The sequence below is a fragment of the Leopardus geoffroyi genome, chromosome C3 (assembly GCF_018350155.1).
Source record: "Leopardus geoffroyi isolate Oge1 chromosome C3, O.geoffroyi_Oge1_pat1.0, whole genome shotgun sequence".
NCBI classification, from domain to species: Eukaryota; Metazoa; Chordata; class Mammalia; order Carnivora; family Felidae; genus Leopardus; species Leopardus geoffroyi.
The window spans coordinates 101,944,150-101,970,623 of record NC_059338.1 but is presented as its reverse complement, the minus strand read 5'-3'; the positions used below and the strand labels follow the sequence as shown (position 1 = coordinate 101,970,623).

Here is a 26,474-nt window from a genome sequence, read left to right as displayed (position 1 = left end):
AAAAACGTTTATTTATTTTTGAGAGACAGAGCATGAGCATGAGCATGAGCAGGGGAGGGGCAGACACAGAATCCAAAGCAGGATTCAGGCTCTGAGCTGTCAGCACAGAGCCCGACCTGGGGCTCGAACTCACAAACTGCAAGATCATGACCTGAGCTGAAGTCGGACGCTTCACTGACTGAGCCACCCAGGCACCCCAAAGACAGGGAGACTCTTTACAGGAGTTAGTAAACTAATCTTGAAAAGAAACACACGAGGATCTGAAAGATTTGAGAGCCACTGAGGGGAACATTCCAAAGGACATAATAGGGACCTATTAACTGCTGTGGGTGATGGGTGTCAAGGATGATCTAGAGATATCAATTTAAATGATGAGTGTGAGGACGTGATTTTAGCTGGGAAAGAACAGGAGAAGAGGAGGATTTGTGGTAAGAAGGAAAAACTCCATCTTGCAGTGAGGAAGCTCCGGGGCATGCCTGTGGAGATGTTGAGTAGTGAGGGACCAGGAAGATGGACTCTGTGGTCAAGCAGAACCCAGTGAAAATCTGGGTTCTGCTGGTTAGCAGGGTGACGTAGGCCATGTTATTTAGTTTCTCTATGATTCCGTTTCTTCATCTGTAAGATGAGTATTATCAGGGCATCTACCTCATAATGTCAGGGTGAGGATTGAGTTAACACACGTAAAGCACTTAACACCATGCCTGGCACATGTAAGTCCTTGATACATGGTTATTGTTATTCATACCTTCATGTTGAGTCAAGGGGTTAGAAAACTAAAGCTCCTTAAATAATTCTGTTCGATGAAGGACAGGATTAATACCACATCCATGGCAGGGGTCAGTCTTCAGATGGGAGGGTCAAGCGGGGTCACTTATAGGGACTGGAGGCTGTAAGGGAAAGCTTATTTATAGTGTTTTATTTTAAGGTAATTTATAGTGAGGCTTTTAAGGCAGTGTCTAAAAGGTTTCCCTCAGCATGATGAGGGTCAGATGAGGTCTCAGTTATTTGGTAGTGATAACACCATTGAGTTCAACTCTTCCCTGGAACCTCCTGGAATATAGACCTCAGTGGTTTACAATCAGTGAGAACCACACTAGAATCTCAAATCACATTGGGATCACCTGTGGGGCTTTAAAAACTACAGATGGTAAAGTGCTGTATCTAGAGACAGGTCTTGGGTGGAGTCCTGGCACCACCTTAATCTAACATACCATCAGGGTTGAGAACCAAGGTTCCAGATTTTAGAGTACTGTGGGTCCAGCAGACACTCACCATATTGACTTTAAGGGCACAGTGACCAGTAGCCTAGGTCTGGGTTCAAAGAGATTGGTTTTGCATTCTGGATCTTCTTTCGGAATCTCCGTATCCTTGCAGAGTTCATTAACTTCTCTGAGACTCAATTGCCTTGTCTGAAAATGGCAATAATTATTACTTCCCCTGTGTTGCTATTGTGTTTATACAAGATGAAGTCTCTGAAGCAGTTAGCCTAATGCCTAGTACACTGTATAAGAGAACCACGTGCAAGCTTCGTATACTGTCATTTATACTGTTACTGAGGATAATGATGCCATCTTCTAAATAAATAACTTAGATTCATAGACTACATATCAAACCTCAGTATGAATAATGCAGTATAAATTTTTACATTGTAAACCATAACAATTTTACATATATTTTCAGAGACTAAAGAAAATTTCAGACAACAAATGTCACAAGACCTATTATCAAACTGTAGTCACATGAATTCAGAAAGCAAATATGTAAGTGCTTATTATAATAAATCTGAACAATGTTTGTTACTTATTCTACCTTAAAAAATACAATCTCTTGACCCCATATCCACTCCATTTCTCCACTCCCCCTAAGTAAAACTCCTTGGAAGAATTGTGTATGTTGCCTATCTCTAATTCTGTTTCCTGTTTTCTCTTGAACCCAATCCAAACAGGTCTTACCTTCACAATTTATTAAAACGATCCTTGTGTCACCAATGACTTCCATAGTGTTCAATCTAATCAATTATTGGTTCCAAAATACTTGTTCTATCTGCTACATTGGACATGCTAGAATAGTCAGCAATCCTCATTCATATGTTTTCTTCACTTTACTTCTGGAAACAACTCTCTAGGTTTTCCTCCTACATCACCACTGCTGCCTCTCGATCTCTTTTGCTGGTACTTGCTCTTCTCCCCAGCTTCTTAACATTGGACTGTGCAAGGCTCAGCCTGGGTCCTTTTCCCCGCTCAATCTATACTCACTTCCTTGGTGATCTCAAGGTTTCGAATGCCACCTCTATGATGACAATTCTCAAATATAGACCTCCAGCCTGACCTGTCCCTTGTACTCCAGGCTTGCACACTCAGCAACATGGCAGTCATCTCTACAGGATATGTGCCTAATGATTAGCTCAATCCTAATGTGTACAAATTGAATTTCAATATTTCCAACTAGAGCTTGGCACAGTATCCTCTTTTCAGCTCAAAATCAACTTTGTTCTACCAGTTACTCAGGCCAGAAAACCTGGAGTAATCTTTGACTCCTTTTCTTTGCTCATATCCCACATCCAGCCCACTAGTACATCCTGTTGGATATACCTTGCAAAGTATCCAGAATTTGACCACTTCTCACCATCTTTACCACCCTTTACCTTCCCACCCTGGCCCACCTAGACCATTCACAGCTCAAGCCACCATCACCTCCTGTGTGGTTATTTCATTGTCTTCTTAATTTGTCTCCCTGCTTCCACCCTTGTCCGGTCTACTCTCAACATTAGCCAGATCCTTTAAAAACATAAGATCATATCACTTTGTTCAAAATCCTTCTATGATTTTTTTCCTCTGAATAAAAGTCAAAATCCTCACCATGGTCTATACAGTCTTATAACTCTCCCCTTGTTAGCTCCCTGCCTGCTTCTCCTATGACTTATCTGCATTGTTAATCCCTGCTTCTGTCATACTGATTTCCAAGCTTGCACCTGCTGTGGGATTTCAGCACTATTTCCCTTTGTCTTAACCTGCTTCTTTCTCACCAAGCTTGGTGCCATTGCCTCTGCATAATCCAGAGACACAATAATGTCTTTCTCTAAACAAAAGAGGTTCTCCTCTTAAGAACAATGCTGTCTTTTCTGGAATAGAGGGAGTAGTACTTTCTTTTATTTCATCCTTCTGCAACGGAGACTGAGGAAGGAGGTAAGTAAGGTTTAAGGCTAGAGAAGAAAATAGGCAGGACCAGATTGTGGAGGCACTTTCAAGCCCTGATAAGAAATGTTGGTTTTATCCTAATATTGTAAAATTTGATCTGCAGAATGGCAAGATTAAAATTGTTCATAAATTCACTTTGTTGGTGGTATGAAGGATAGATTGAAGCATGGTGTATGGGCAAGAGTAGACACTCAGGTATTTTTTTCTTTTATCCAGAGGAAGTTCCCCACCACAAAAGCAGGATGTTCTGGGGGAGTGGGGTGGGGAATGTCTCTGAAAGTTCTGTGTCCTCTTTCCTATACCACTTAGGCCCTTCTAATACAGAAATTTCAGTCAACGTGTCTCACTAATTCCAAATTAGGCAGACCAGGATTGTTTTGACCATTAGAAGTGAGAGTGTGGAGAGGTGCCCCCACCCACCCAATCTGGTTACTATGTGATTGTGCCAAATTCCAGCCAATGGACAACTGCTTCCACTTTCTCTTCTGCCAACTGTCTCCCCTCCCCCTTCCCTGGGTCCCTGATCCACAAATCTGAACTGGGGATTTCTGGCTCAAGGCCAGGTACAAGGGAGCTGAGTGGAGGCCATATGAGAGCAGTAGTGTAGGTAAGAGATGATTGAAACCTACTCCAAGATGGCAGCAGTAAAGTTGGGCAGGAGGTAAGTACTATAGGTGAAATTGGGAGGTAGAATTAATGCAATGAGAATTGATACAATTGGTCACAATGAGAAGTTAGGTGTGAAAGAAATGAAGGCATTTAGATAAACATGAGCATTCTGGCTTGGGTTTCTACATACATGCTTTCATTCACTAAGAATGGAAATACAGAGATACTAAGCTTGGGGATTGGACAAATAGTAGATTAAATTTTGGATACGTTGGAGATCCTGCAGGACACCCAAACAAAGTTATCCAGAAGGTAGGGAACGGAGCTCATGAGAAAAATCTGGACTCATATAGATTAGGGCATCACTTTGGGTCATGGAGACTAAGTTGTACCAAGTCACAGAGCTAACAAGAGCTATAACAGGATCAAATCCAGGCCCTCTGACTTAAGAGTCAAAGCTGTTAATAACTGTGCTCTAATACAAATTATGTTCCTACTCCTTGCTTTCCACCCCCACCTTAAAGGACAGGACTTCACAATCTTGTGACACCATCCTCTAAACAAGCTTCTTAAGGAGGTCTAAATATAGTTTCTTAGCTCTTTCTATTTGACCCTGTAAAACTTTCCCTTCCTTAATAGCCATGTGTCTTTATGTGACCTGATAGAGGTGTTAGCTAACTCTATGATGGTAATAATTTTGCAGTATATAAGTGTGTCAAACCAGTAGCTTGTACACCTTTAACTTTCACTATGTCAATTATATTTCAGTGAAGAGGGAAAAATGTGTATTTAAGAAGTAGTCTTAATTTATGATCTTTTGTTCACATCTCAATTACTTTAACTCACAATTCTGGTTTCTGGCCACAAACTCAATTTATTCAGGGTCACAGAGGAATTCCTCATTACCAAATCCAAGGGAGAGTTTTGGTTTTCACTTATTTAAACTTTCTATATCATTGATAATCTTGTATATGTCCTTCTCTGTGTGCTGTGTGTGTGTGTGTGTGTGTGTGTGTGTGTGTCTGTAAATATGTGTATGTGTTGACGGAAAGAGAGAGAGAGAGAATCTTGGCAAAAAGTGAAGGTTTAGGAAACCAAAGGAAATATGTAATCATAATACCACACTCATTCAGCTCGTCCGTAGACATGCATTTTTCATACAAAGTACTTCCAATCCTGAAACTTTGTGCTAGAAAGTTTCAAGGAAGAGCTATTATTTTGAGGGAAAAAATGCTGAGAAAACCTCTTGAACATGACTTCATATACCAGATCCCCCCCACTTCTCCTGTAAGTCATCTAAAACCAACAGGTAAATTTAAATAAATAAATAAATAAATAAATAAAATAACCCTCAAACTCTATCTTCAGTTAAATAGGACACAGATCATCTGCAGACTCTGACAGTTGTGTAAGGACTGCTAAACTAGCTGAGATTGATTAAAATCCAACTAGCAGGAAGTCAACAGGATACTTCTTAGAAGGTAGGTTGAAGAATGGTCTTGCAAAAACATATTTTCTGAAAGGAAGGGGTTCACCCTCTAGTAAAAATGCTGCATGATTTGCTAGCTATAATGAGTGGGAAAATCTGGTGTCAGAAATGGGAAAGAAAAAAAAATCCTCCTGAACTTCAACTTTGACAAGCAATGGATTTAAAGAGGCAGAGGTAGTAAGGCTGCACAGAGAATTACATGGGCGTACTGTGTTCGCAGGACAGTTGATCTCTACGGTAGCAACAGAAGGTTCTTGGGGTTTGAAAGCTGGAAAGCTACTCTAGTCTCTCCTGCCTCCTCATAGGAGCTTTTTAAATGCTTCATTCAGAATACTTCAACTCATTGAATGATGTAAAAAAAAGTTTTAAATGGGCATGATATCAGTCTAAACACACTTTAAGAAAAACATGTGGAAAAGGACAGTAAACCTACCAACAAAGAAGATTCATTAGAAAAAAAATGTTGCCACAAAACAGGTGAAAAATGTGAATAGCCATAAATTTAAAGACAAAGAAATCTCTATGAAGAAGAAGGGAGAGTACAAAGAAGATACAAAAAAATTCATGGAGAGGTGGAAAGACACTTATCAAAGACAAAAAAGTTTTGAAAAAGATACTAGAGGTAAGTAACACTATATATTAACTAACTTGGATTTAAATTAAAAATATACATTACAAATAAAAAAGGAAAAAATTAAAAAGAAACAAATTCAGAAATGTGTTACCTTAAAAAGATACTAGAGATAGAAAAATGGAAGTGGAAAACATAAATCTATCATTATTTACAAAGAATATGAATGTGTACTAGGAAAATACAAGAATCAAAATGTTTTAAGATGAATACGAATTCAGTTGGATGGTGGAGTACATAATTACTATGCAGAAATGAATATCATTCATATATTTAACAAAATCATTTAGAAGATATAATGAAATTAACCATTTATAATAACAATAGGGACGCCTGTGAGCTCAGTCAGTGAGTGCCCGATATGGTCATGATCTCATGGTTGGTGAGTTTAAGCCCTGTGTTGGGTTCTGTGCTGATAGCTCACAGCCTGGAGCCTGCTTTAGATTCTGTGTCTCCCTCTCTCTGCCCTTCCCCAACTTGCACTCTGTCTCTCTCTCTCAAAAAATAAATAAACATTAAAATATTTATGAATAAACTTACTAATAAATATGCAAAAACTGTATACCTCAAAGTACTCCTGAAAGACGCAAAATACAACCAAATAAGAAAAAGATAAAACCATAACTGGATATGTCATTTGCGCAAACATAAAAAATAATGAAAACATAAAGAATAATGAAATCTTGCCATTTACAAGGACAAAGGTGCAGCTAGAGACTATTATGCTAAGCAAAGCAAGATAAAGGCAAACACTATACAATTTCACTCATATAAGGAATGTGAGAAACAAAACAAAGAAGCAAAGGGAAAAAAAGAGAGAGGCAAACCAAGAAACAGACTCTTAACCATAGAGAATAAACTGATGGTTACTGGAGGAGTGGGGGTGGGAGGATGGGTAATAGGTGATGGGGCAGGAGGGCCCTTGCTCTGCTGAACACTGGGCGATGTATGGAAGTGTTGAATCACTATATTGTACACCTGAAACTCATATTACACTGTATGTTACCTAACTGGAATTTAAGTAAAACTTTAAAAATAAAATAAAATACAGAAAAACACACATAATCTTAGGTAGGAGGACTTTACATAATTTCTCTGATAAAGTCAGCTCAATTCCAAAAACTTCATTTTTTTCTCTCCTTAGAATAAGATGAGCTAGTTCTATAGATCATATGAAAATTAAACAATCAAGAATGAACAGGAAAACACTAAAAAAAGGGAGACTTCAATTATTAAACCACATTATATTGATATATGAATTGAGAAATAGAATCACCAGAGCAGGAAAGAAAATAAACCCACTACATGTAAGAAGTTAATACATGATAGAGGCATTCAATCAGTAGGGGAGATGATCAGAAAATGGTGATGGACAAGTATGGGGCCAGCCAGGGAAAAAATTGGATTCATCTTTCACACTGTGCACCTGAACATATTCTAAATAGATCAAAGATTTAAATGTAAAAAAATGAAACGATACCAGAAGAAAATGAGACTATTCTTTTATAAATCTGTGGTGAGGATAGTCTTTTTAAATGTTACTCAAAATCCAGAGGCCATATTAATAAAGTTAATACATAAAAAAATTATACAAGGAAAAAATATATATGCAGAAAGGGGAAAAACTATAGATAAAGCCAAAAGAAAATATACAGGAAGAGATATTTGCAACTCTTAAAACAGAATAATCTCCTTAGTATATAAAAAGCACACAGAAATCAATGAGAAACAGGGCAACTTCCCAGTAGGAAATTGGGCAAAAATATGAACAAAGAGTTCATTGGAAAAGAAAAGCAAATGGTTCCTAATAAGACGTGAATGAAAATTTAAAATTACATGGCAGTATCACTTTTTTGCCCATTGCAATGGCCAGAATACTTACAAGTAAACAAACATTTTATATCACACTCTATTGGCCACGTGTGGAAAACAAGCACTCTCGTTCACTGCTATCGGGGAGTAAATTTCAGAAAAACCCCCATGGAGGGCAGTTGGCAATATTTGTTAGAATCACTCATTCATATAGCTTTGACCCAGAAATTCCTCTTCTGGGAAATTATCCAAGAGAGTAAATGATACATGTACAAAGTTATGCATTACTGCATTTTTCAGAAGAGTGAAGGATCAAAAACAACCTAAACGTCCATCATAAGGAAACAAATACATTACTGTATCCACACAAATAGGGATATTCTAGTCTGTAGTACAAAAATGAGTAAATAGGGAAACTTTCCGGTCAAGAAAATTATCTGATAAAAAGCTCCAAGATACATTTAAAAAAGCAGGATACAGTATAATACACTGTCTTTGGTTTTCAAAAAAAGAGAGAGAAAATATGTGTTTACATTTGCTGCCATAGCCACAAAGAAACTCTAGAAGCTTTCAGAAAATGTAATAACGTATGTGGTAGGGGAAAGTGCCTTACTTTGTCTTTGCTTAAGTCTGGCCTTCCCAGGGAGGTGTGCCTCAACTTCTCAGTGCAGTAGGACGTGAAGGCCATGAAGACTGTCGTTTTTCCTGCTTTATTTACTGATGTGCTCCGAGCACTGAGAACACTGCACGTATCAGGCACTCAACAAGCATTTGGTCGGTGAGTCAATGGGTGATGGGGGAGGGGGATGTTGCTGCATACCCTTGTGTTTTTTAATAATGAATTTACTTAAAAATTAAAAATAAATCAACAAAAGAATGAATAGTAGGAGGGCCTCAAATTTGTTCCTATTTTCTCCATTTCAGAATTTACAGGAATCAGTCTCCATGTCTATGGCTACATTTTGCCAGGACAAGGGCTGAAAATATTTCATAGCACTGAATTTCCCCAGGGTCACATCTATATCCCCCAAATGAGGACAGGACTCCTGATTCTTCTCAGTTCTGCAGAAGAGCCACACGCACCATTACAGTCTGGTCTGGTCCTTTTACAGGGGACTGGCTGGCCACGATCACCCTGCCCACTCTCAGATGGTTCCCGGCTCACAACCTCCACAGCATCACCTGCCAGACTTCCAACTATTGCCGTGGCTCAATTCAATAAACATTCATTCAGCTGCACATAAATATCATGAATGCTAGAGGTACAGAGACAAATGAGATTGTGTCTGTGCCCTCTTAGGGTTTCTAATCCAGTCAGAGATTCAGGCACACAGGAAAATTACAGGGGACTCCATACCTTGTTAACCTAAGGGTTTTGTTGTTGTTGTTTTGTTTTGGTTTAGTAATGTTATGCAAGGACTGCTGTAACAAATTTCCACCGATGTGGCAGGGGATGATCCTTTCTCGTCTCTATCAGGTTCTGGTGGCTGCAGGCTTCCATGGCTTGTGACAGTACCACTCTAGTCTCTGCCTCTGTCTTTATGTGGCCATCTCCTTTGTGTCTGTGTCTTTTCTTCTTCTGTCTGTGTCAAATCTTCCTTTGCTTTTGTCTTATGTAAGGATTGTCATTGGGTTTAGTTGGGGCCCTCGCAGATGATGCAGGAGGATCTTGAGATCCTCAAATTGATTACATCTACAACACCCTTCTGAAAATGATGTCATAGGGGTGCCTGGGTGGCTCGGTCAATTAAGCGTCCGACTCTTGATTTCAGCTCAGGTCATGATCTCACAGTTTGTGAGTCTGAACCCTGCATCGGGCTCTGCACTGGCAGTGCTGGAACCTGCTTAGGATTCTCTCTCCCCGCTCTCTCTCTCTGCCCCCCCTCCCCCGCTCGAGCTCTTTCTCTCTCTCTCTCAAAATAAATAAACGTTAAAAAATAAATAAAAATAAAAATGATGTCATCTTCACAAATTCCAGGGGCTAGGATGTGGACATATCTTTTGGGCAGCCACCATTGAATCCACTCCAGTCTTCTCTCATGGTGTTCTCTTACTTTCCTTTAGCATCCTATTGTGCTTTTCTCTTCTCTGTTTGTTTTAGTAGCCTGACTTTGGATCAAGTTCGGTCCAGCCACCAGCTAGCTGTGTGACCTTGGGTGTGTTACTTAACTTCTCTGTGCCTGAGTTCCCTATCCAAGGGGGAAGTGTAAATATGCATTTGACAAGATCATTGTGAAGATTAAATGGGACACGGATGTAGAGCTATGAGCACGGCTCAAAAACGTGGGAAGAGGGGCGCCTGGGTGGTGCAGTCCGTTAAGCGTCGGACTTCAGCCAGGTCACGATCTCGCGGTCCGTGAGTTCGAGGCCCGCGTCAGGCTCTGGGCTGATGGCTCAGAGCCTGGAGCCTGTTTCCGATTCTGTGTCTCCCTCTCTCTCTGCCCCTCCCCCGTTCATGCTCTGTCTCTCTCTGTCCCAAAAATAAATAAACGTTGAAAAAAAAAATTAAAAAAAAAACAAAAAAAAAAAAACAAAAAAAAAAAAAACGTGGGAAGAGATGACCGCATTGTCATTAGCATCCGTGGCAGGATTTCAGCTTTGCAATGTGCAGTTTTATAAGGAAGCATTTATCTTGGTCCTTCTGCCTTCCTTTTCCCAGTGCCAAGGTAAGTGTTGGAGGTCTGCTCCAATCTTGGAGCCCTGGCTATGCTTTGGAAGCCTTGCAGCTAACTGGCAGACAATTGGTAATTCACTATTTTAAGTTTTAGGATACTGGCAGGAGGTCTGAGTTATGTTAATTTCAGAGCCTTCTGACAGGCTTATCTTCATTTTTTTTTTTTTTTTTTTTTAAGTAGAGTTTGGCACTTACTCAAAGAGTCAAAAGAAGCTGTGTGGGGAGGTATCTTGTTTAACATCTTTCTGTCATTTAACACCACTTGTATCCCACAGAGAGAAAGGAGAGGGTGCCTGAGAGCTAAATTTAAGTTGTAAAGATCTCAGCAGCATTTTTAAAAGAAGGTAGATACGAGTTTCCTGTCTGGGAGAGATTACTAAAAGAGAAGGTTTCATTCAAGTTTTCTTTACTCTCTTCAAGAGAAAGATTCCCCCCTACAAAGTCCAGGGAGAGTTATTTGTAGTTAAGGAGATGTTTTAAATCCTGTCTTCTTTAAAGTAAATTCTTTTCAAAAGCAAGGAATATTTAAAACCTGTCCTTCCTTTCCTTTCCTTAGAAGGAAAAGGCTTCTCCGGTAAAACACTTCAGTCAAATGAAAATGTCTATGGAGGTCCAATTTATGAAACAAATGAATCCTCTCCTATTTAAAGAGAGTGGGTGATCGTCAAGAATCCATAGTAATACTCATCCAACACTCCTCAGGGGCAAAACATGGAACCCCCCCAGAGCAGGCAAATTCACTCCCCAGGGCTGTCACCCTCAGCCGGAGCACCTGCCTGAAGAAGGGGCTGGAGGACATTTGGACCAGCTAGAGAGTTCCTGAAGCTTTGACTTGAAGGTCAGGCTGCCCGTGTAAAGTTTTGTTCTGTAAACCACACAAATACAAAAAAGAGGCAATGAGATGTCAACTACATTGGATAGCTTAGGGTTCCCAGGATGAATAAGGAACAGAAATAAAACTAGAACCATTGTGGATAACAGCCTTAGTGCAGTCCTGGGAGTGTGACAAGTAGAGTGAATGGTTAAGAGCAGGGGGCCAGGAACCCAAACTGCTGGTTCCTACCCCAGGTTTATGGGGCCCTTGTCGTCCCTATGATGAGAGAGTGGGGGGCAAGCTGAGGACAAAACACAGGCTGGCAAGGAGGAACATGTGTGATAGTCCTCGGACACTCCTGGCTACCCAGGAACAAAGGGAAGGGGTTTAGTGCTTGCCATGGTAATGTGGGAAACTAAGGCAAATGAAAAATTAAATTCCCTTACTGCCTACAGCCCACTGACAAGTCCTTGAAACCAGCAGAGTGACCTCCCTCTGGGAGCTCAGCTGGCTCGATTAGGACACTTTCCAAGGGGCAAAAGAGAACCTGGGCTCAACATTATCCCAACCTCGAGGATCCTGTAAGTCTACTTCCTTCATCTCAACTGCCCCAAGATATATGCTGGCAATTATGCTCCAAGCTTATGCGCCCCCGCCCCCCCCCAACATCCCGATATACATCTGAAGGGTCTCATGACTGAGGTTTTATTAAAGGATAATAAGTGGCTTTTCCCTGGCAACAGCTTGCCCCTCAAGGTCCTGGAAACCTTGCTTCCAAAATACCTTAGAGACTTACTCTATCGCTGACCCCCTCCCAACCTGAGAGTATACACGTTACCCATCATGGGCCCAGTGCAGCTCTTCTTGCACATGGGTCCTGTCCCTGTGCTTTACTAAAATCACATTTTTGCACCAAAGACGTTTTCAAAAATTCTTTCTTGGCCTTCGGTTCCAGACCACCCCACGATCACCCCAAAACTTCATCACCTAGACCAGCCAGTAGCCCAAGCGTCACCTAGGAGCTTGGAAGTGCAGACCCTCATCCCACCCCAGACCTACTCAATCAGAATCTTCATTTAACAAGATTGCCAGATGATTTATATGTGCATTAAAGTTTGAGAAGCACCGCTCTAGTGTGGCAGACAGACCCTGGGGTGACCCCAATATTTCCCACCTCCTATTCACACCTTTGTGTGACCCCTTCCCCCTCGAGTATGAGTGGGACGTGTGGCTGACCTCTGGCCTGTAGAATATGGCACAGGTGAAGGGATTTTGCAGCAATAACTAACGTCTCGCATTGGTTGATTTTGAGTTAAAAGTGCACAGCTGTTGGGTGAACAGCCCTTAAAAGAGAGATGGAAACTTCCCTGAGGTGAGAGGCTCTCCGTGTAGGGTTGATGATATAAGTAACTATTTAGGAAAAGTCACACAGCAAGGAATCTCAGGTGGCCTCTAGGGCCTAAAGTGGGCCTCCAGCCAATAGCCAGCCAAAGGGAGGGTCTCTGTCATGCAGCTGCAAGGAGATGGTTTCTGTCAACCACCTGAATGAGCTTGGAAGCAGCTGAGCCTTGGGATGGGAAAGCAGGCCAGCGGACACCTTCACCACGGCCCCACAAGGAAGCTCCGAGCAAAGCACAGTAAGACATGCCTAGACTCTTGGGGCACCTGGGTGGCTCAGTCGGTTGAGTGACTGACTCAGGCTGAGGTCATGATCTCGCAGTTTGTGAGTTTGAGCCCCATGTCCGGCTCTGTGCTGACAGCTCAGAGCCTGGAGCCTGCTTTGGATTCTGTGTCTGCCCCTCCCCTGCTCCTGCTCTGTCTCTGTCTCATAAAATAAAATGAAATGTTAAAAAAAAAAAAAAAAAAAAAAGACGTCCCTGGGCTCTTGACTGACAGAAACTGGGACTTAAGGAATGTGTATTATCTGAAGCTGTTAAATTTGTGGTGATTTGTTACACATCCATAGAAAACCAGTATATCCAGGGCAATTTATGTATCCATTCTCTTGTTTACCTAAATATAAAGAGGGGATAAAGATCGTACTAACCAGGGAGTTATTGGGCAGATAAATGAGTAATATGTGTAAAGTACTTAAAACTGTGCCTGTTCAACCACGGTAAGTGCTAAGACAAAATTGTATTATTATAGCATATACCTGATACAGGGAATTACGTGATTATAAAAGCCTTTTGCAAACTGCTCTTTAACTGGAGCTGAAGCAGGATATACAAAATTATGTTGCAACTTGTGTATATAAGGGCTTTCAGGACATCCCAAGTGTGTCTTTTGAATCTGCTTCAGTGAAAATGCAGCTGACATGCCTCTGGCATCTCCGTTGCTTGTTGCTTCTTGTGTTACGTTTATCCAACTGAGAGACTCTATCCAGGCATCTCCTGGTTACAGCTCCAAGTGGAAGAATGTGTACTTTATCTTCATTTTACAGAGAGGTGAGTGGAGCCGTGGAAGAAATGATTTGTCCACATCGTGGAGGAAATACGCGATGTAAGTAGAATTGAAATCTGGCATCTTGATTAAAGCCCAGATTCTCAAAACACCATAGGCTGTTTGCTATGTGGCCCAAGACAGGTGCAGGTAGAGGATGGGCTGTATTAAGAATATTTATTTTTTTCTTTTTTTATGTTTATTTTATTTTTAAGAGAGAGAGGCTGCATGAGAGTGGGGTAGGGGCAGAGAGAGAGAAAAGGGACAGAGGATCTGAAGTGGACTCTGTGCTGACAGTGGAGAGCCTGACACAGGACTGAAGCTCACCAACCGTGAGATCCTGATTTGAGCCAAAGTCAGATGCTTAACTGACTGAACCACCCAGTTGTCCGTAAAAAAACATTTCTTCATGCAGATTTCAACATTGCTTCTTCCTCCTGTGTCCACCCCTCCTCACCTGCCGATCAATAAACCGTCCATTCTTTTCCTCTTTGGCAGAAACTCTGTTTCGGGACTTGCAAAATGTTAACTTTCGATTCCACGCCATCCCCCACGGATATAAACAAGGCAGAAGCAATAACAGGTCTCTGAGAGGCAGGCAGCATGGTCATGATGGTCAAGTTAGAAAGGGAGATGACTTCTCCCCTTCACTTCATTTTTTTTAGCCCCTACGTAAAACATGTACAGTGCCATTCCCAGCGCTTACTTGCTGAGTATCCCTGTCACTCTTTGTCAATGCCTCTGTTACCTTCTTGAAAGGATTCGGTATACTGTATTGAAAGTGCTGTTTAGATATTTTCAGTTATAATGCCCTTTCAGGGGACTTGCGGCTAGCGTCCACCTGTCCTCCTGCTCTTTGTTTGAAAGCTCAGCGTGCGTTCAGGAGGGCTTTACGCTGCCCTCTGTGGGAGTCACCCACACTTGGGTTTTGGCAACTTCCCCAGATGAGATTACCCTATAACTGAACTTCCATCAGACATCCTCTTCTATATGCGACAAAATCCCCACAACCTCTTCTTCCCTCAGAAGGCTTTCTAAGCCACCGAGTGATGAGACAGAGGAACAGGTTTATCTCCTTCAGTACCTGTTATACTTTTCATTCCTTAAGCAGCTGAAGGTTTCCGTTTTGGTGCTAATGCAAATGTGTTATTCTCACTTCAGCCTGCTGACGAGGCAGCCTCGCTGTGAAAATTGTACCACGTCGTCAGACATTCATGGTAATAGGATAGAGTCTATATCCTTCTTGTCCATTAGTCAACTTAATATGACAGTCTTCATGTTTGCAAGTCATGTCTCAGTTAATATACAGGTATCTGCCTATATATAAATATTTATTAATGTTCTTGTATTGGAAGTGCCTGGATTTCTAATATACTCTAGCCCTGAACTGCCAACATCATGGAAGATTTTTTTTTTATTGTAGTAGACACACACACACACACACACACACACACACACACAAGTAGAGTGTATTTTTGACCCATTCAAAAATATTTGACTTAGGGACAGTAGAAAAGAGTGAGCATAAACTTTCCTTTAGAACGTTATCTAAATAATACCAACACACTACACTAATAATAATGAGGAAGAGAGGGATGATAGTTATAACTTTCAAATCTGATCCAGCTAAGTTAGTATGTGCATTTTTAATGACTGTGTGAGAGAAGTTACATGACAAAAATTCTTTAAGGATCTTTCAAAGACAATACTGTACAGTAGAAAAGACATCTTTAGATGACAAATTTTCCTTCAGAAAGCCTTCACAATCTCTATGTTTTCGTGATGTCTTGACTGAAGGTGGGAAAAATTATTTCACACAAGGAAAACTTAAGACAATGAGATTAACTACATAATTGCATAAGAAACACAGCAAAGGTACAAAATCAAGGTCATACCATATTTGCTTTCTATTGTGTCTTGTCATAGACCTTTTGGAGAAAGGTCCAGCCTGTAAACAGGAGTAACAAGATGCAGGTATTCACAGATGCCACTAGCACAGCCACTGGAATGTTTAGATCCTCATGCAAAAGGCACTTGTGCCCAACCCCCCACCTCCACCCCAGCAACCTCTAGACATCCCAAGTCAGGAAACTATAGGGTTAACACTTGGCACAGAGTAGGACCTTCAACACCCAGCTTTAATTCAAGACTCAGAAAGTTGTCCCGGGGATTCAATATTTTGAGCATCACCCACGCATAAGGGTGTTTAACACATGACTATGATGCTTCTGGAAGTTCCAGTGATTCAAGGGGCCAGTAGCTGTCTTAAAAAGGATCGTGATATGTCTTCTTTCTGTTGCACTGTTTCATTCCATCTTCCTCTCAAACTCTAAAAATGTAAACTAATCTGCCTCGGCTCTGTAAAGCTCCAACCTGGAAAGCCACTTCATGGGATCTGATATTTGGAAATCCAAGAACCTTGATGGAGCTTCTGAACTACTCTTGCCGAGGAAGGAAAGGGAGATAGAAAAACAGTGATGCCTCTACCTCTGTCTTAAAGCATTAATCTGGGGAAAGCAGAACTACTATCCCAGTGGCTGCTGGGAGGATGACAGGGTTTGGCTACCTAGCTGCAAATCTTGCTAGTTATAAGCCGGCCTCAAACACACAGGAATAAAGAGTTTTTGGTCTTCACTGGAAGACAAACAAAGACACTGTCTGAAGTGAGTTAGGGAAACCTCTATGACTTGTTTTTCTTTAAGTGAGGGAGGATGAGTAACTGAAGTTTGAAATATCGACAAATGAACCACCCTTGTCTTTCTGCCACAGTGATGACATGACCAGATTAAACAATTCAGGGGGCGCCTGGGTGGCGCAGTCGGTTAAGCGTCCGACTTCAGCCAGGTCACGATCTCGCGGTCCGTGAGTTCGAGCCCCGCGTCGGGCTCTGGGCTGATGGCTCAGAGCCTGGAGCCTGTTTCCGATTCTGTGTCTCCCTCTCTCTCTCTGCCCCTCCCCCGTTCATGCTCCGTCTCTCTCTGTCTCAAAAATAAATAAACGTTAAAAAAAAAACAAAAAACAATTCAGGTAGTAAAGAGCCACCTTACATTGCCAGTATTATCTAAATGTCTCCAATGTGAAGACTAATTCTTAGAGGAGACAGAAGACTAAACACTCAAGTGTTATCTGCCTCCAAGGCTGCTTAGAAATGCCATGTTAGGACAGGTTAACCTCAATCTTTATGCCGTGTGGGCTCAAATTGATTCTTCTCCCTTTATGACCTTAACTCATTTGCATTCCTAATCCCCATTTTCCAAGTAAAACTTTCTTCTAACTAGTCATGGCCAGGCCACATCAACAGGATGCATATATTGCTGACTAATGGCTATTTCGCTTTTTTTCCAGGGCCATGTATACTCCAATTTAGCATGAAATGTACACCCCCATAATTTTCCCTCCTTACTCGATGGCTTTTCAGGTCCCATTACTGAATGTTATTGGTGAAATTTTGTGGGTTGTTGTTGTTGTTGTTTTGATATAGTGACAGACCCAAAGATCACAGCCTGATTTTTCAGTCACTGGCTGGACAGTATCTCATTTTTCCCTCCCGTTATAGTCTCCCTCTGGGTTTGCCTGTCAGAAAAAACTCTGTTGCATTTTAGAACAAATATACAATGGAGTTGCTTGACCTTTCTATTCTGCAGCCTCTCAGGGCAAGTCGAACTATCAGCTACCTCTTTCCACATTTCATAGCAACAGAGAGAACATATTCTTATTCACTACTTTTCCAGCCACCAACTGTTTTGCTCAGTAGGCAGTCATGTTATGGTTGGGAAAGGTAGTCTTCTAACAGACCTAATATTTATTTACCAAAAGCAACCTCTGGGGCTAACCTACAATCATAGGGAGCCTCAATAAAATATTCTCTGTATACCCAGCGTGTCTTAAGCATGTCAAGAACTTACAATTAGAAACTTTGATAGAGTGGAATTTATACTCACTCAAGCTCCTGAATGCTTTTGGGGCTCTCAGCTTATACTTGGGACATTCATGAAATATGGAAGGAAAACAGCAGTGCAGTGAATGTTATAGTATAATTCAAGATATAAGCCAAGATCTGTGTTAGCGGCAAGTTTCTGTGGTTAAATTAACATTTTTAGTACGTTTAAGTGAAAGTAGCCTTTTATTTTAAAGTGATTAGGCATAGACTTAAAAGAAATGGAAAAAGAGTAAATAAAATCAGACAAAATTTCACTTTCTTTAAGAAAGAGTAAACCACAAACCTACTATATTTTAGTCCATTATAGGGTCTAGAGTTTAAAAAATACTTGGGCGGTTTTTGTGGGTTTTTTTTTCCTGTATCCCAGGTTCTCAGTTTTCCTTCCTCAGAAGTCAACTTATTTCTTAACTAGACCAGCTCTCCTTATCCTCAGAATTATCATAGATAATCCATATATCAATCCAACGTAATCCATAGCTCTCCCACTTTATCTAGTACCCCGATCCACCAAAGACCTCTACTATTGGTCACCACTTCTCTGTCTATAACTTGCCTCCACACCTGTCCCTCTGACCCTTGTTTAATCCTCATTTCACATGCTACTCTTTGACTTCTCAACTGTGTCTTTCTACTTGCACTTATTGAAGTAAATGTGTTCCTAGAGAGCAGAAGCCATGTAACATCAGCTGTAACATTAAATATCTCGAAGACGTGAGTGTTGGTGGAATCAACAATATCACTGAGTTTGCTTATTTTGATAAAAAGCAAAGGACTTAGCTCTTGAAACACTCATTCTTGGGATGTTCTTTATGAGCACAGCTGCCATGCCAGGAAGAGCAACCTAAGCCACGTGGATTGACCATATGTAGATACTTTAATCAGTAGTGACAGCTGAGCTCCTGGTCAACAGTCAGTTATATGATTGAAGTCCACTGGGTCTCCAGCTCAGTTGAGTTTTTAGACCCCTCCAGCTCCAGCAGCTGTATCATTGCATCTACATAAGAGATCCTAAGAGAGAACCTCCCAGATGACCCTGGTCAACCCACAGAATACTGTTCCAGATGTCAAAAGTATCTTACTTTTTAACAGGGTAAAGATCACGTGAAGGTTGCAGTTTTGTTAAGACTACTTATGTGTCATAGACTCTAAGTCTAAAGTTCTCTTTTGTCTAGCAAAAGAGCAGACACAGGATTAAAGCAAGAGATGGCTAATGCCTGGGAAAAGACAGAAGCCCCAAATAAGGGTCCTTGCCCCATTTTTATTAGGATCAGAAGGCTTACAAACATGGCGATAGACGTGCACAAAGGGACAATGAATCTGTGGACATTAACTTGTGGTTGTGAGGGAAAGAGGGTCTTGAGAATATTTGTGGTTAGGGGTTTAGGTTAATACAAAACAAAATCCGGGCACCAGGCAGTCGGGAGGAAGGTTGTTTACAGTGGACATGAGGCAGCACCTCTGTTCATCTTTACTAGCCTAGGGGATGAGACAGATAGTGGAAATAACCTCAGGATTGACAAGGCACCTTTTCTTTTGTTAACCATCTCTGCTCTGGGCTGCTTTGCCTGCAGCACAGTGGTCCATAGTCCAAGTCACCAATTTACCTAACCTGGCCCTATTCTCCTGTGAAAGCAGCTTTTCTGTTATAGTACTAAATCGGGGGTGCTTTCATCCTAAATATCTAATCTTGTTTATTTCATATACCTATGTATTGGGCACCTTTGCACCATTTCTATTTCAGACCTTTGCCTCTCCCTCTCTATTCTGGGGGCTCTGCACCCCCTCTCTATTATGGGGTACCTTTGCACTTTCCTATTCCTGGCACCTTTGTGCCTCCCTATTCTTGTGGTGCCTTTTCACCCCCTGTTCTTGGGGTGTTAATCCGATTTTCCCAAACTCGGGTGTGAGCATTTTATAACTTTGTATTTCTTTATGCCTTGTCAACCCATTGGTATAAGCCTGGGATTCCTAAGTTTATCCCCCACACTTATGGTCTCTTTCATGTAGATAAGGAGTCTTCTAAGAATCTTAAAAGTTATGTCTTACCTACAGTTTCCAGACAAAGGATAGGACATAATGTTTGGCAATACTTACACTAAACATTTACTAATTGTTCGCCTGAAAATCAAATTTAACTGGTCTTTTAGTTTATTGCTAAACTTGGCAATCTAGCATACCTTGAATCTCTACCCAATAAAGAATGAAGCTGGTCTCAAAGAGACCTCTTATGTTCCCTATCTGTACTTCATTCCTTGACTCTTTATTAAATTGATATGGGGGCGCCTGGGTGGCTCAGTCGGTTAAGCGTCTGACTTCAGCTCAGGTCACGATCTCGCGGTCTGTGAGTTCGAGCCCCGTGTTGGGCTCTGGGCTGATGGCTCGGAGCCTGGAGCCTGCTTCCGATTCTGTGTCTCCCTCTCTCTCTGCCCCTCCCCCGTTCATGCTCTGTCTCTCTCTCTGTCTCAAAAATAAATAAACATTAAAAAAAAATAAAAAAAAAATTGATATGGGAAGTAGATTCCCTAGATTAATCAAATACACTTATTAAAAGGCTGCAAACTTTTCCCCAAGAGCCTCTGAACAAATATTCATTCCCAACACTCCCAAAATTTTATAAAATATGTATCTCAATCCCACAAAACAAATCCAAAAGCAAACGAGAACTTGGACTTTGGAAAAACCAAATGTAAATAAAAACACATTTTGAATTAAAAAAAAGCATTTTTTAAAATTTATCTCTGAAGGATACATGAAGGAAAAAGAAACAAAAGAATTTGGATGATTTTCAGCAACAAGTAAAATCTTAAAGTTCATGGGGAAATAATACCAACAGCATTTAATTTTTGGATATTTTTCCATAGTTTACAAAAGACTTTCAGATGATCTAATTTGATTTCACAAGAAATGTGAAGTGAAGAAGTGATAGATAATTTTTGAATCCTATGGATGTTAACACTGATTGGCATTCAATTTATTATTGTTAAATTGAATAATTATTTCCATTTACCTACAAAGAAACTGATGCTTCAAGAACTATGTTAATTGTTCACTGCCAGAAGTAAATAATACACAAGAAAGCCAGGACTTGAACTTGGTATTTTCACTTTTAAGCACTTCTCCCATTATATTATGGAACCTCTGTGAAAATTCTATAATCAACAAAAATTGATTTTAAAAATAAACAAAAAAGGTATCATAGAAAAAGGTTGATACAACTATTATTGTGTACCTATTATGTGTCAAGCACTAAGCTAAATGGTTTTGCCCATTTTCTTACTTCACAGGACTACCAGAAAGTTTAAGAATTCATATATCTAAATCTACAAAACCAAAAATATGAAGATAATTTTAAAAGTTTCAGAGCGCTTAAATGCAAAATGTAAACTTATTTAGTCATTTAACACCTATTTGTTTTTTGTAAAATGTTTGTTTATTTTTGATTGGGGGGGAGGGGCTGAGAGAGGGGAGAGAGAGAATCCCAAGCATGCTCCATGCTGCCAGCACAAAGCCCAATGCTGGGCTTGATCCCACAGCCCTGGAGTCATGACCTGAGCCAAAATCAACAGTTGGGCGCCTAACTGACTGAGCCACCCAGGGGCCTCTAACACCTATTTCTTAAGAGCCGATTAAATATCAACTACTTTGGTAGGTTCTAAGAATGTACACGTGGCCTTGTTGTCTGAGATATTTTAGAGTAGTGGTTGATGGATGTAAAATTACAGTCCATGCACTAAAACTGTTATACCTTACTTACTGCAGAGCTCCTTAAATGATCATATAGAATCAATGTACTCTTATTTTAGATAAATTCTAATAAGCTATTTGTTACCCCTTCTAGCACAGGTTGGAACTGCAATGGAGAGGATATGCTTATAGCACTAAGAAGCTAGTTGACCATCTGGCAGTGGAGGAGGACACAGCAGACCCAGCTGCAATTCCATGTGAATTTTAAGGCACCTAATATACTGTCTAAAGATGCATACAAACCACAGTAAGTTGTAAGACCCGAGACTGCCAACTTTTGGCATATTAATTGAGTTGATATTTTTATCCATGGCCCAGATATGTATGTTAAGATACTAAGTAAAATAATGCACTTTAGAAAAATGTGTCAAACTAGGGGTGCATGGGTGGCTCGGTGGGTTAAGCATCTGATCTGAGGTCATGATCTCACAGTTCGTGGGTTCGAGCCCCACATCAGGCTCTGTGCTGACAGCTCAGAGCCTGGAGCCTGCTTCATTTAGATTCTTCATCTCCCTCTCTCTGCCCTTCCCCTGCTCTCCTTCTGTCTTTCTCTCATTAATAAATAACAAACATTTAAAAAATTTTAAAAAAAGAAAAAAGTGTCAAAGTAACACATAATTTAAATGAGTAACTGGAAAAATTTCCTATATCAAATATCTTATTCTATGACAATATTAAACAAGATGGAATTATGTTAGGGCACTGAAAGGCAACTGCATATAAAAAGCAGTGAAAGTCATTCATTTCTACCCTCATTTTATTTTATTTATTTTATTTTATTTTATTTTATTTTTTTATTATATGAAATTTATTGTCAAATTAGTTTCCATACTACACCCAGTGCTCATCCCAAAAGATGCCCTCTTCAATGCCCATCACCTACCCTCCCCTCCCTCCCACCCCCCATCAACCCTCAGTTTGTTCTCAGTTTTTAAGAGTCTCTTATGCTTTGGCTCTCTCCCACTCTAACCTCTTTTTTTTTCTTTCCCCTCCCCCATGGGTTTCTGTTAAGTTTCTCAGGATCCATATAAGAGTGAAAACATATGGTATCTGTCTTTCTCTGTATGGCTAATTTCACTTAGCATAACACTCTCCAGTTCCATCCACATTGCTACAAAGGGCCATATTTCATTTTTTCTCATTGCCACGTAGTACTCCATTGTGTATATAAACCACAATTTCTTTATCCTTTCATCAGTTGATGGACATTTAGGCTCTTTCCACAATTTGGCTATTGTTGAGAGTGCTGCTATAAACATTGGGGTACAAGTACCCCTATGCATCAGTACTCCTGTATCCCTTGGGTAAATTCCTAGCAGTGCTACTGCTGGGTCATAGGGTTCCACCCTCATTTTAAAGCATGCATCTTTCTGCAAATTATATTGTTGATTTCAATAAAGTTCTTGGTAATTCCTATATTATATGCTAGTATAGGTTGAAAATCTAAGGACAAATTCCAAAATAAACCCAAACAACATAAATTAAGCAACCAGAAAACTTTTCAGTGGGTTAGAGTTCCTCCTTCTGTAGAGATAGGCTACCATAAAGCTCATTCTTCAGAGGTCTTAGAGCAGCTCTCAAACTTTTATCTGTTTTCACACATATGTCAGATGACACTTAAAAAAAAATCTAGATGTCAGTTTAAGCAAAGTTTACTATAATGGCCTCAGAGTCAATATGGATATGGATATAGTACTTACTCCCCCTGCATTTTCCTTTGCTTTCTTCCTTATTCAAAATTTATCTATCAATAAAACGAGAAAACAATATTATCATCCACATTACCACCATAATGTAATTGCTGGTGTTGTCATGTAAGAGCATGAAACATAAGATAGGTTTGTCTGTTAGGTGCCCTTGACAGATGCATTTGCTAACATTCCTCATTGTTGTATGGAGTTGACTACTCTCAGTTTTTCTGTTTGGCTTTCTTTTTTTTTCCCCAAGAAATAGCATCTCAATTTTTCTTTCAGTAATCATCTTGCTCTCTGCCCATGTAATTAAGTGGACCCACTACCTTCTCAGTTCCTCTTCTCCAGGGGAGTGATGATCTAACAAATCAGCATATTTTATCCCCCCCGGAGGCATAAATGGACAAGTGGCCCTAATGATATAATGAGACTCAATCCCAGAGTTTTTCTAGAATTATTGGGAAGGAAAGGTTTGATTTCTATTGATATTGCTAAGAGAGAAGGTAAGGTGTTGTGCTACTTCTTGGGGAGAGCCTACGTAGGGATAAAATCAACATGAAGGAAAGCAAAGGAAGGAGATTGGGAGAGTAAAAGTCCACATGACACTGTTTTAGCATCTTGGTCAAGCCGTATCTGAAGATGTAGTTATGTTGACTAATAAATTCCTTTTCTTGTTTAAGCCACCTTGAACTGGAATTTTATCATGTAAAATCAATAATTTTAGATTTTTTAAATAAATTAGAATTTATTAAAACATGAATTAAATAAAACATAAGTTAGCAGGAGTGATATTATAGAAAAACCCCATTATTCTGTTTTAATTTAAGAAAAAATGCATACACTCTGATTCTTTAATTGCAATTGTATATTTGTGCCATTTGTGCCACTCACCTCATAGCACTGTGAAAGAAAGTATGAGTCTAGGCCATTATTTTTCCTTTTCACATGTTTAATTAAATGAAGGAACTTACTACACCTAAGAATGTCCTATGGTGTAGCATCGTAAAAAAGCAATTGTTCGGGGCACCTGAGTGGCTCAGTTGGTTAAGTGTCAGACTCTTGGTTTTGGCTCAGGTCATGATCTCACAGTCATGGACTCTGTGCTGGGCATGGAGACTGCTTGGGATTCTCTCTCCCTCTCTATCTCTGCCCCTCCCCCTTCTCAACAGAAATAAACTTAAAAAAAAAAAAAGCATTTGGTCACCTACTATTCATGAGAAATTCCAGAACAAGTACAACAAAATACTAAACGTAACAGTTGACATCCTCTTGAAACACACAGTATGATATAGCCAAAGCAAGGAGTTCTTGAATTGGATTTAGTATAGCCTACCCACATAAGACTCAAAAACTGGGAAACAAGATACTTTATTTTACTTTTAAATGCTTCTGATCACCTAGTTCGAAAGTTCTATCGTGGAGATGTTTTTTTTAACCAATGACTATACTAGCCCAGTACTATGGTAAATCTTTCAATAGAGGATATTATTAGCTACAAAATTGTTCTTCTAGTGGGGCTAGGAAGATAAATATTTACACCTCTCCCAGGGGAGGATTGTGTTCAGTTTTCTGCCAAATAACTTGTCCATCAGGGTTAACAAGGACATTATAATTGGATCCATTTAATATTATACAATAAATCTTAGTGATCACATATGAGGCTAGCAACACAGACCTAATGAGCTTGAGCTTGCAGAGGAAAGATTGGCCTTGCCTCTTATTCCTAAGAAAAACCTTGTCTGAAAAGAATCATTCCTTTCTCACCTCTTTCTCAAGTCATTTGCAGCCATCTTGCCCACATACCTGCAGGTCTAGATTTACTTCCTTCCTGGACAGGAAATAGTCTGCCAAATTAACAAGTCCCAGCTTTGCCTTAGCTGTCTTCTGAATTCTGATCAGAAGTAGCTTTGATTATCACAGGCATCCTTGCCAGGGATTCTTTTCTCTTATTCTCTGACTTTTAACCCACCAAAATCAACGTATATGTGCATGTGTGTGTGTGTGTGTGTGTGTGCGCACGCGCGCACATGCACATGAAAAACAAGTGGCTACTTTATTTATTTTTTAATGTTTGTTCACTTTTGAGAGACAGAGAGCACGAGCAGGGGAGAGGCAGAGAGGGGGGGGGACACAGAATCTGAAGCAGGCTCCAGGCTCTGAGCTGTCATCACAGAGCCTGACGCGGGGCTTGAACTCACGAACCTGTGAGATCATGACCTGAGCTGAAGTTGGACGCTCAACCAACTGAGCCACCCAGGCACCCCAAACAAGTGGCTAATTTTAAATGTAAGAGTGCCTTTTTGCCTTATCCCAGGTGGGAGTCCTGATGAGCTTCTGGAAGGAAAGGAATTTCACAGTTCCAGAGGTTCATTGCAGTGATGGATCAAGGACATGATTGGATGACTTGCCTGATGGATCAATAAAAGAATATGTGTTTACTTAACACCAAAGAGGACATAGTCTCTGATGTATTTTATAGTCGCTGTTGTATCTGATAAAAGGGGCTTGTGTGGTGGCAAAGGACATGGATTCTGTAGTAAGATCTGTCTTAAATCCAAACTTAGTGATGATTTATTAGTTTTATAACTTTAGGTGACTCTCTGAATCTCCCTGTACCTTGGTTTCCTTATTTGTAAAATGGAAAGATAATAAGAATGCTGAAGAGTTTATATTCAATAATGTTGGTGAGATGTTTAGCACCCAGTGGACACCCAATAACTCACTGTTAGGCTCTGATCCTACCTGAAGGTGGACAGGGCACTTTCTCATGTGGTCAATATCTGTCTGTCTCCTGATCCAATTCCTCAGTGGCAAGTGAAGTGTGACATGAAAACCTTGGCAGTTGAACTCATTACTAAGAATTTGGATTGTGACAGACATCTACATTCTAAATGAGAATGAAATGATCAGCTCACTGTATTCTCTCCATTTCTCTTACATTTTGTGGGATCCAACCCCGAGGGTTAGGATCCACTTCCTGAATTTTGCCGCATCTTTACACAATAGATTTAGAACTGCATGTTTCCAATCCTTTTGATGATAAACTGATGTTTGTTTTTTGGACCAAACCTGCCGACAGCGGAATAGAAACAATGACATTGAGAATTTTGTATTGTCTCTCATTTACACAGAAACCAATTTGGGAGCCCTGGAGGTCACTTGGAAATTTATTTTTGCCTTCTAGCAGCCCTGGACTCAAAACTTTTCAGAAAATGAATAAATGTGTTTTGTTCTTGTTGTCCAATCTTGATTATCTAGTAAATCTAATAGTAACATTGCCAAGAAAGAACATATATTTCTTCAGATCTCTCTATTGATCTTCCCTTCTTTGTATGAGATCTAATTTGAATTTTCCAAGCCTAAATTTTCACATACCTATAATTCATAGTAGAAGGTCTTCCAAAAGCTATCTTTGGTTTGCTTGATTCAAC

General features: G+C 40.2%; 1 long non-coding RNA gene across 1 annotated transcript; it reads right to left on the bottom strand.

Annotated features, from left to right (window-relative positions):
• Window positions 1-1,350: 1,350 nt before the first annotated feature.
• On the bottom strand, window positions 1,351-25,891 carry LOC123585604. The gene is made up of 3 exons (XR_006706308.1): window positions 25,786-25,891; window positions 23,053-23,096; window positions 1,351-1,409 (listed from the first exon to the last, which is right to left on the bottom strand). It is a non-coding gene; the product is annotated as an uncharacterized LOC123585604 (long non-coding RNA).
• Window positions 25,892-26,474: the final 583 nt, after the last annotated feature.